The sequence below is a fragment of the Salmo trutta genome, chromosome 1 (genome assembly GCF_901001165.1).
Source record: "Salmo trutta chromosome 1, fSalTru1.1, whole genome shotgun sequence".
Lineage (NCBI taxonomy): Eukaryota > Metazoa > Chordata > Actinopteri > Salmoniformes > Salmonidae > Salmo > Salmo trutta.
Window position 1 is genome coordinate 58,707,495 of NC_042957.1, and position 11,735 is coordinate 58,719,229.

Sequence of the window (11,735 nt, forward strand, 5' to 3'; positions counted from 1 at the left end):
GTCAACTGTGAACCTGTTTTGTGTAGGTAGGCCCTAATGTTGAGTGGATTTTGCGCCATTCAAAATGGGATAGAGCAGTAATAAATACTAGGCTATTATTTTGTATATTTTCTTACTACTGATTTTGTCAAATAGCATAGGCTAACTTTTGTGTATCCAGACAATGAATCAATAAACACAAATCATGTTGAAAGTTTATTGTTATAGGGCAACATACATCCACTACTGCAAACGTAAAATAATACCTCTACAACTTCTACATTTCACCTCTTGACCATTTTCTTACAGTTCTCATCAATATCCATTAGACTAAACAAATGAGGTATTTGGAAGTTGGTTAAGAGTATGTTGCTTAATGTTGCAGGCATTGCCCACGTTTTCTTCAGAATGCCAGCCATCTGCTACTCTTCATTGACTTTTCCCTGTAAAATAAGGAAATAGTAAGGAATATATTGTATGCCACTTCAGTATATCAGGTTTGGTTAGTCAGATTTATTGTATGAACAAAAGACAATGCAGTAAGTTTGCTATCCCATCAACTCACCTTGCCCATGTCACGACTCTTGACCCGCATCTTGTTGACCTGGGTCTCAGCAATGTCAGCACGCTCTTCAGCCTCCTTCAACTCATGCTGCACCTTCCTGAACTTGGTCAGGTGGGTATTGGCTTGCTCCTCCTATAAAATTAAATTGGATCAAGTGTCAACATTTTTAAGGGAGGTTCCAAACCATTTGTAAACTGGTCTGGATTGAGTTGTACTCACAGCCTCCTCCACCCGTCTCTTGTAGGCTTTAACCTTCAGCTGTAACTTGTCCACCAGTTCTTGAAGTCTAATGATGTTCTTTTTATCTTCCTCAAACTTAAAAAAAAGAGTTCTTAGAATTGTCACGCACCAAAGAACTGTGGTGATGAGGAAATCAATGCATGCAGTGTTCCCATCCAGCTGATATTTACCTGATAGGTGAGCTCCTTGATTCTGCGCTCATACTTGCATATGCCTTTGACAGCATCTGAGATGTGTTTCTACTCTGACTCTAGGTCATTCTCCAGCTCTCTCACCTGATTGAAACCAACAGCTATTACCACCACACAATACCAGCATAACATTGTCATCTGCATCTCCAATAGTAGTCAAGGTTCTATTATAATATTAACTATACAAACACTACCCTTGTCTCCAGTTTCTGGAGTTGCTTCTTTCCATCCTTCATGGCAATATTCTCTGCCTCATCCAGATGCTGCTGCAGGTCCTTGACGCTGATCTCCAGGTTCTTCTTCATCTTCTCCAGGTGCCACTCGTGTCCTGCTCCTTCTTCAGCTCCTCTGCCATCATGGCAGCCTGAACATGCAATAAAAACAGTTTAGCACATTGATAACCATAAAAACAGTTTAGCACATTGATAACCATAAAAACAGTTTAGCACATTGATAACCATAAAAACTGTTTAGCACATTGATAACCATAAAAACAGTTTAGCACATTGATAACCATAAAAACAGTTTAGCACATTGATAACCATAAAAACAGTTTAGCACACTGATAACCATAAAAGGGACACTGACAGTAAATAAGGAGGAATATAAACTTACATCAGTGATAGCCTTTTTGGCCTTCTCCTCAGCATTTCTGGCCTCCTGAATGCTGTCTTCCATCTCACCCTGAATTGAGGTGAGATCAGCCTCAAGTTTCTTGAAACTGTTGATCAGGCTTGTATTCTGTAAAATATGTAATTCAGCAAATTACAATGGGGACATTTTGTATTTTTAGATTAAATTAGGTGTTGCTTTAGGGCAGAGGTGATTAAGAAAGTGGAGTACTGTACCTGTGAGTGCAATAGCTGCGCTCTCTCACTAGCACCCACTAGTTCTTGCTCAGCTGTTTTACGGCTTCTCTCAGTATGCTCCAGAGTACCCCTCATCTCCTCAATTTCATCCTGCAACAGGTTGTTCCTGCTCTCAGACATGGCAACCTGCTCCTTCATATCCTCCTGTCCTCTAATAGCATCATCAAGGTGGAGTTGTGCTTCCTATGGGGGAATGAATTGATCAAAGTAAGAGGAAATGGTGAAGTCTCTCCTATAACTGCAAGACAAACAGTATATTCTATGTACAGTACGTATGTTTCCATCAGCTAACCTTGAGCTGAACTTGTATATATCTCAGCTGTTTCTGTGACTCACTGGCCTGTCTATTAGCATGGCTCAGCTGAATCTCTATCTCATTGAGGTCGCCCTCCATCTTCTTCTTAACTCGCAGGGCATCATTCCTGCTCCTGACCTCAGAGTCCAGATTGGTCTGCATGGAATCAATAACTCTCTGGCTGTTTCTCTTCAGCTGGTCAATCTCCTCATCCTTTTCATAAATCTTTCTGTCCACTTCAGACTTCACCTGGTTCAACTCCAGCTGTACACGGAGGAGCTTAGATTCCTTGTGCTCCAGAGATGCCTGAATGGGAGTTACCGTACAGTCAGAATAGACAGGAAGGTATTGTAGTTGGGAATCAGGATAAATATGAGGTACCCATCTTTACACATTTTACTATTACCTCTGCCTCCTCCATGGCAGTCTGAACCTCTGTCTTCTCCTGTTCAGACTGTTTCTTTGACTTTTCAAGCTCATGAATGGTTTTTCCTGTTTCCCCTAGCTTTTCAGTAAGATCCATAATTTCCTCTAGAAAATAACAATATTTTCAGCAAGCATAATAGTTCCTATACTTAAAGATTGGGTGTGGCATGAGAGCATTTACTTAATAAAGAACCTTGACATACGTTGCAGGTTTTGGTTTTCGCGTCTGAGTGTTTTGAGATGTTCAAGAGATTCTTCATAGCCATTCTTCATTTGGAGGTTCTCAGTGCCCATGGAGCGAACCTCTTTCAACGATGCCTTCAGCTCTGCCTGACTCTCCTCAAATTTCTGATTCCACTCTGCCAAGATCTGCAAATTTCAAAATATTACTTATTATAGACAGGCTATATTTGTCATATAAATAAACATATGTTAAAGCATCATTGAACATTTATTTCTAAAATAGTAGGTATGCCATCTTGCACCTTATCAACATTTCTTTGCTTCTTGTCCAAAGAGACAGCAGCAGCGTTGGCTCTCTCAACGTCCATCATCAGATACTCCACCTCCCCTTGCAGCCTCTGCTTGGTCTTCTCCAATGAGGAGCACTTGGAGTTGGTTGCCTCAACAGCTTCCTCTGCTTCCTGAAGACGTAGGGCTAGCTTCTTCCTGTAGTGAGAAACATGGAATTCCATAATACCTTTCCCTTTGGTTGAAGCGATAACATGGAGAAAATAGATCAGTGCGCTGATGCCATCCAACAGTGCGCTGGATGGCATCAGTCTCATACTTGGTTCTCCACAGAGCTACCTCACTGTTGGCCTTGGACATGCTCCGCTGCAGCTCAGCCTTGGACTCCTGCTCCTCCTCATACTGCTCCCGGAGCAGGTCACTGTCATGGCGGGTTGATTGTAAACCATGGGCCAGGGCATTCTTAGCCTAATATGGAAAGCAAATGTCATGGGCTTTTTATTCACAAACATAACATTTTAGGAGCATATATTATGTTGACCTTAACATCCTCCTCATTCTGCCTTTTCAGCTCTTCAATTTGTTGAACATAGGCTTGTTAGCCACGAGTTAGGTGTGACATTAAAGAATCCTTCTCCTCAAGCTGTCGCGACATCTCCCCTGAAAATGATCAAAATAGAAGTTCAGAAATATGTAGATGTGAACATTGGCTTTGACTATTTGGACGTGAAGCTTTCACCATTTTCTGTCTGGAGTCGAGCCTTCTGGCTTGAAAGGTCATTGATTAATCGGATGCCCTTCCTCTTTAGTTTTCACTTCACTCAGATGATCTTCAAGAGAACGGCACAGTTTTTCCAAATTGATCTGCAAAATTGTAGATTTCACAAATTAAAAAACTGTAGCTATTTCAATATATATTTCAAAACCAAAAACAAACATTGACAAATATTTGTTAACTTACCTTTGCTTTAGCAATAGCCTCCATGTTGCTTGACAGGTCACCCACCTCCAGTTTTAGCTCACTTTTCTCTTTTTCCAGATTTTGCTTAACTCTTTGGAGATTGTCAATCTGCTCTCCCAGTTCTGCCACACTGTCTGCATGTTCTTACGCAGAGTAGAAGAGGTAGCGTCATGCTGTAGAGAGGACTCCTCCAGGTCTCGACGCAGCTTCTGAAACTCAGCCTCGCGCTTCTTGTTCATCTCAACCTGAGTAGCAGTGGCTCCACCAGCCTCGTCAAGTCTCTCACTGATCTCCTCAAGTTTCCTGGAGAGATCAGCCCTCTGCTTCTCTAGCTTGGCCCAAACAGCACGATCAGCCTCAGTTTCCTCCTAAAGTTCCTCAATACGACCCTACAGGTTGACAAACAATGTTCAGTTTGCCTAGCACACCCATAGTGCATTTATCCATAACAGATAACAGATCCTCAAGTTAATTAACCCATTAGACAAATACAGGAAGATTTTCTTCACCTGAAGCTCTTTGATTTTCTTCTGAAGTTGTGCAGAAAGAGACTGTTCCTCCTCAACCTTACCCAGCAGCTGTGACACCTCAAAGTCTTTCCTGTTCAATGCAACATTAGACAATGTCAAAGTACTGTGAGGTTCATACAATATTGGTGTAGTTTTATGTTAAAGGTTTAATCCTGTTTTGTGCATGTGTTTGGGGGTAAAAGTAATCATACTTCTTGAGCTTCTCATTCAGCTTCTGCTTCTCATTCTCCAGGTCCATTAAGGTCTCCTGAGACAGCTTCAGGTCACCCTCCAGCTTTCTCTTGGCTCTCTCGAGGTCCATACGAACCTTCTTCTCTTGTTCCAGGGAACCTTCAAGCTACATTCATACAAATAAAATACTGAGTACTGTACATGTACCTTATTTTACATTTCACACATCATCACACTCATGTTCATTTAATAAACTAACTCACATCATCAATTTGCTGTTCCAGCTTGGATTTGGCTTTGTTCAAAGTGTTGACTTTGTCCTCCTCTGATTGCAGGTCATCCAGTGTTTGTTGGTGGGCCTCTTGGGGGGTTTTCTTCTCTTTGGTCAGTTTAGCGTCATTCTCACCTTGGGACATGATCTCTTCCGTAAGATTTTTCACCTGAAATAATAATGAAGTGTTGTTGTGAAACTGTTTAAATGGTTTAAACCCTGAGAACGCCTAATAGGAGTAGGTGGATTACCTTGTTCTCTATGGCATGTTTCTCCTCCTCCACTTTGGCTAAGGTGAGTTCTAAGTCATCCATGTCTATCTTGAGCTCAGAGCACTCATCCTCCAGCTTCCTCTTCTTTGCAGTCAGCTCAGCATTCCCATCCTCCTCATCCTCTAGTGTTTCTGTTACCTCCTTAAGTTTTTGTTCCATCTGGATCTTGTTTTTGATCAGGCCCTCACATCTCTCTTCAGCATCCAGCAGATGATCTGATTCCTAATTAGCCAGAAATAATAACATTTTGTTGATGTAATAACAACTACTAAAGTGTTATAATGTTAGTTGCAGATGTATTTCACTATTTATTCAACTATTTTGGGAGTACTTACACCCTGAACTTGAAGGAGAAGGTCATTCTTCTCTTGGACAATGGAGACCATCTTCTCCTCAAGCTCCTTTCTCCTGCTTTCTGATTTGTCCAGATCCTCCTTGCTCTTAGTGAAGTCCACCTTTATTTGGGCCTTCTCTTTTTCCGGTTCTGCACTCTTCAGAAGAGGCTTGAGTTTGAAATATAGTTTCATCCATGGCCAGTGTTTTACATTCATGAATGAGCGGAAATTATATTGTATGGTGTAAATGGACTCCCTATCAAAGTAAAAAAAAAAAATTGTAAAAATATAAAGTCAAGATTATTCTGTTCGTTTTCATTCAAAATTGACTTAAATGATATCCCAGAGTTCACAGTGTTGATATTGCAAAATACCCGTGTTTCGATATCTATCATGTTATCTATCGGCTATCATGTTCTGGTACTCCAGTCTGACAACATTTCCTCGACACAGTGCCTGAGTGGATGTCACAACATGGGCTAGGCGCTCATCTCTCATCTCCTCCAGAGCACCCAGGAGACCAGCTTTAAAAAACACCTGAAAAAGAGGAGTTTGGTTTACTATCAATATAGGGTTTGTGCATTACTATTACAGTGTGAATGTTGTATGCAGTGTGAAAAGTACACCTTGGTGTGGCCGAACTTGTACTGCGTATGATCCACATCAATGGAGCCTAGCAGTTTCTCCGCAGCCTTCTTGTTGTCCATGAACTGTCCCTCTGGGATAGCACTGGCATTCAGGATCCTGTACCTGAAACACATGGGACCAAGCATTAGTACTAAATACACTACAAACCGCATACCAAATACACATACAAACCGATGTCAGTGTGCTGCTAACAGTTTAGCTTCCTCCACTGTCCCTGTCCCCATACCGATCTCGAACCAGTGATCCTCTGCTTACAAATACACAGCCGTCCCTCCTTGACAACTTACCAACCATTTGAGCTATACAAAAGGTACCAATTGAATAGCTCCATTGGCGACATTTCAAGCCAGCTGTGGAGTGAGTTTAAGGCACATTCTTAACTCCGTTACATTAACATGTGTCCCCCAATTTACCTCTGCTTGAAGTCCCCATAAAGGATTCTGCTTGGGAATCCCTTCCTGCAGATTCTGATACCCTCCAACACACCATTGCAGCGCAGCTGGTGGATAACCAATTGGTTTTCCATTGCACCTATGATGAAAGCATAAAATTACATTTAGCAGTATCTCAAGGCAGTAAAGTTCAATGGAGTTGAAATTGAGCAGATTATCCTGAGTACCTGGTGTTTTGGTCTCATTTAGAATCAAACACCGCACAAAGTGAGGATGGGTTGTTCTCAAGTTTGTCATGAGCTTGCCAAGGTTCTCCTGAAAATATGTAACGTAAAAATGTATCAGGAAGTGTAGGTATATAGACTATATACAATAGCTCATGTGGGGAGAGAATGATGTCTTATTTTGTCTATGCAGCACTGCACGTTGATCAACACCTTACTCTGAACAGAGCGGAAACTGTTTGGAACGATGCTCCCTTCTTCTCAGCAACTTTCTTGGCCGCACCACCTGCCGCAGGCTCTGAAGAAACAATGTTGAAATAATTATCAATACTGCATGGCCTGTTATTTTAGCTATGTGAGATGAATTAAGATGGTCTTCATGGTCAGTTGATCTAATTTGATCAGGTAATTTAAACAAAAAATGCATGGTTACCGTCTGTTGCAGAGAAGGTTGCATAAAGCATACACAGATGACTTCTGGTACAGCTGCAGAACACACTCATTCAACGGGTCCTTGTTCTTCTCTAGCCAGCCAGTGATACTGTAGTCCACAGTACCAGCATAGTGCACCAGGGAGAAGTGGGCCTCAGGTTTGCCTTTGACAATCTTTGGCTTTTGGAAAGCTTGGTTCTTTCCAAGATGCTGGTCGTAGAGTTTGTTCTTGAAAGAAGTGTCTGTTGACTTAGGGAACATACACTCCTCTTCAAGGATGGAGAACATGCCCATTGGCTGGTGGACAAGAGATTATTAATTACTGAGAATAACTAGTCAAATGCAGGGCATTCAACATGATTAAATCAATGTATATGGTTTTTGACAATACCTTCTCAATAACTTCAATGCAGGCAGCCAAGTCCATACCAAAGTCAATGAACTCCCAGTCTATTCCTTCCTTCTTGTATTCCTCTTGTTCCAACACAAACATGTGGTGATTGAAAAACTGATGCAGTTTCTCATTAGTGGAGATGCAGAGCTGTTCCAGTGTGTTGTACTGAGGGAATATGAACGTATCATGCAAATTAATGCCTGAGGATCAATGTATGCTTGTTTCATTTCACAAAACATTAGTAATGAAAGATATCAATATGTTGGAACCATACTTCAAAGATCTCAAATCCAGCAATATCCAGAACACCAATGAAATGTTGTCTGGACTGCTTTGTATCCAGTTGTTGGTTGATCCTTAAGACCATCCAAAAGAACACCTTCTCATAGACTGATTTGGCAAGGGCTCCAATGGAGTTGTACACCTGTAATGTATAGAAAATATCCTCTTAGTTGACCATTTCTTAGTCTAAAGACACATATTGTCCATGTTTTATTGCCTTACTTGCTGAACGCTTTGTCCTTTGGTGACATACTCATTCCCAACCTTTACTCTGGGATAGCAGAGATTTTTGAGCAGGTCAGCAGAGTTCAAGCCATCAGGTATGCTGCTTTATCAGCTTCTGTATAGAGAACACAACAATACTTTACAAACAAAGCAGACAACCGTCAATTTATGACATTACAACTTTTGTTTTGTTAATACCTGTTCTCTATGACAAAGATTGATGACTACCTGATTAATTGTATTTGATTCAGTTATGACATACACAATCGTGTGATGAAGGGTTTTTAGAGTGTTCCCCCTCAGCCTCGGTGCCATCAGGTTCTGCCTGTTCCTCACGCTGCTTCTGCTTGAACTTCATGTTCCCATGATGCATTATGGCTCCAGTCAGCTTGTAGATGCCCACTTTTTCATCAGCAGTAAAACCCAGGAAATCAATGTGCCATAAAAGAGGGACATCAAATGAAAGCTATCTGAAAAGAAACCATGCATATTTGATCCCCTTAACTCAACTCACATCAGTAGCTATCAATTCCTCTGCATCGTCTATGCCCTTCACAGTGATTTCTCCTTGACTTATAAAGGCAAAGTCATAGGGGTTGGTGGTGATGAGAAGCATATCTGAAAGGGGGAAATTCAATTAGACTGGGGTCCCCAATTTTTTATTTTGTTTTTAAGTACATTTTTCCCATGTTTTTATGAGTATCGCTAGCAGCAACAGAATAGACAAGTTTAGAATGACATACAGTACCTACAGTAGAAAAGAGGACAATATCTTCATTCTAACTTTATTTCTCAACTCCTAATATTGAGCAAATTACACTCACCGGAGCCAGTTACACTAACTGGAGTATCTGACATACGTAGACTTTGAAAAAGCACCCACAAACAGTGTACCAGTGCATTTTTATCTCAATATCAAATCATTTCTATGTAACAATTAAGTACCTTACTGTTATTTGTTTTCAATTAAAATGGTCAAAAAGAAACAAAAATAGCTTCTTTGCAAAGAGCAATTTCTCAAGCAAGAATTTTGCTAGGACTGTCTGGGAGAGGTCTGAGTGGGGAGGGGAAAATGGAAAATTTGCTGTTATTGGCAGAGAGGTTTGGAACTCTCTTTCTTATTGGTTTATTAATGAATAAATGATGTCACCATGGAGTGATGTTGCCATGGATGGCCAAAACTCTATACCACCAAAACAGGCTGACATTTTTACACTAAAAGGACATTATCATAAGTTTCACAATTTCACAGTATTATTCAAACCTTGTAGTGTGGAAATATATATACTGTATATAAAAGCTGCTCTTAGCAAAAATGTGTTTGGAGTTATGATTCACCTGATGACAAGACATGCTAACGTATGATGGGGGTTCCGTATGATGGGGGTTCCGTATGATGGGGTCCCGTATGATGGGGGTCCCGTATGATGGGGGTCACACTTGATGGGGGTCACATATGATGGGGGTCCCATATTATTTGCTAATGTGTGTGTGTGTGTGTGTGTGTGTGTGTGTGTGTGTGTGTGTGTGTGTGTGTGTGTGTGTGTGTGTGTGTGTGTGTGTGTGTGTGTGTGAGAGAGAGAGAGAGGCTTAGTAAAAAGAGATACTGCAGTATGTCAAGATTCTACATACCAATAAGCTCTGGCTTCTTGTTGCAAGTAAGCTGGTAGAATATATGGTAGCTCCTCTCAGCACCCAATTGAAATGTCACTCGAGATTTTTCCAGCAGATCTTTCAGTAACAAAGCAGAATTAATTCAACATCACTCATACATTATATGGATAAAGTCAGGAAATGCATTTTAGCAACAAAACAAATGTTGTACTTACACACTTCAATATCTGCTGAGGCCAGTTTACCCGTTGTACCAAAGTGTATTCTAATGAATTTGCCCTTTTTGAGAAAATAAAAATGTTTTACTGTAAGTTTAACATTGTTCAGCTCTTATTGCTACGCTTCTGTGTAAAAAAAATATTCTGTTGGATTCTGGTTTCACTCACAAAGTGAGAGGAGTTGTCGTTCCTCACTGTCTTGGCATTCCCAAAAGCCTCCAGCAGAGGATTGGCCTGGATGATTTGATCCTCCAGGGTTCCCTGCCACAAGAAAGGAAATGTATCTGACATCCATTCCTGTACATCACCAGTCAAAGCCCATGCCTGTACAGCACCAGTCAAAGCCCATTTCTGTACAGCACTGGTCAAAGCCCATTCCTGCACAGCACCGGTCAAAGTCCATTTCTGTACAGCACCGGTCAAAGCCCATTTCTGTACAGCACCGGTCAAAGCCCATTTCTGTACAGCACCGGTCAAAGCCCATTTCTGTACAGCACCGGTCAAAGCCACTGCACTACAAAAGGTATAAACTTACCTTCATCTTGCTGACTGGTTATTTTTTCTGGTCCGCAGACACTGCGATTGTCGCAAAGTACTGGATGACACGTTTGGTGTTTACAGTCTTGCCTGCACCGGATTCTCCACTGTTGAAGAAAAATATCTGATTATTGTGTAATTCGAATATACTTAATTGGCAACTACTATAGCTGCATCAATTAAAAAAAGAAAAACACATGATACTCACGTGATTAGGATAGACTGATGTTCCCGATTTAAAGAAAAATAAGCACAATAAGTTGGATGTTCAAAATCACAATATGTAATGAAAAGACATTTAAAGCAGTGGGTGACATACCCGTTAGCATGAGCTGATAGGCATTATCAGAGACGGCGAAGATGTGAGGTGGGACCTCCATCCTCTTCTTCCCTCTGTAGGCGCTCACCACCTCTGGGTTATAGACCGGGAGCCACGTATAGGGGTTCACAGTCACACAGAACAGCCCAGAGTAGGTCTGTCAATACAAAATAAACATATATGCCCTTGTTAGATACATTTAACAATGAGATTATCAATTTAAAAAAAATGTGTATCAGTGTAAAAGACTTGCATAGATCATCCATGCTACGCAACGCTCTTTGAGGTCATACAGCACAGAGGGCTCATTGAGGTGGGTCATCATAACCATGTCCTCCATTTTATCAAACTTGGGAGGGTTCATTGGAAAGACTTGCAAAATACAGCAGGGTTCTGAAAGCTGCTGAAGGCAAGCCTCCAATCTGGCACATTGAATGGAAATGAGCCCATGTTGCCACTGACTGCTACAACATTGGTTCCACCGTGGACCTACTCTGTCATCCAGGGTCTTTGTTCTGGACGAGCCTCTTCACATGGAGCTCTTTGTCATCACTGACGTAACAGGCTGTTTTGGCGTCAAAGGGCGTAGACTGAGCCTCGATCCTCTCCTTCTCTGACTTCCTCAGGTACTGGGAAGCTGGCCCGAAGATGGACATTTCTCCATCCCCGCTCATTTTGACCTCTAAGAATACAGTATAACATAACATATTTAATCTCAGGCTTTTTCTTCCTTGAAAGTCAAAGATTAAATTGGAATTTGTCATTCTACCTACCTATTTCTTGCAGCTTACTGCAATCACTGAATCCCTTGACACCAAAAAAGCTGTGCGCTTGAACGGTCCAGAAGCCTGTCTGAGAATGCAACCACATAACA

At 41.3% G+C, this 11,735-nt stretch overlaps 1 pseudogene; it reads right to left on the bottom strand.

Moving 5' to 3' along the window:
- Nucleotides 1-300: 300 nt before the first annotated feature.
- LOC115202755 (myosin heavy chain, fast skeletal muscle-like) lies at nucleotides 301-11,535 on the bottom strand (annotated as a pseudogene).
- Between the last annotated feature and the right edge of the window lie 200 nt (nucleotides 11,536-11,735).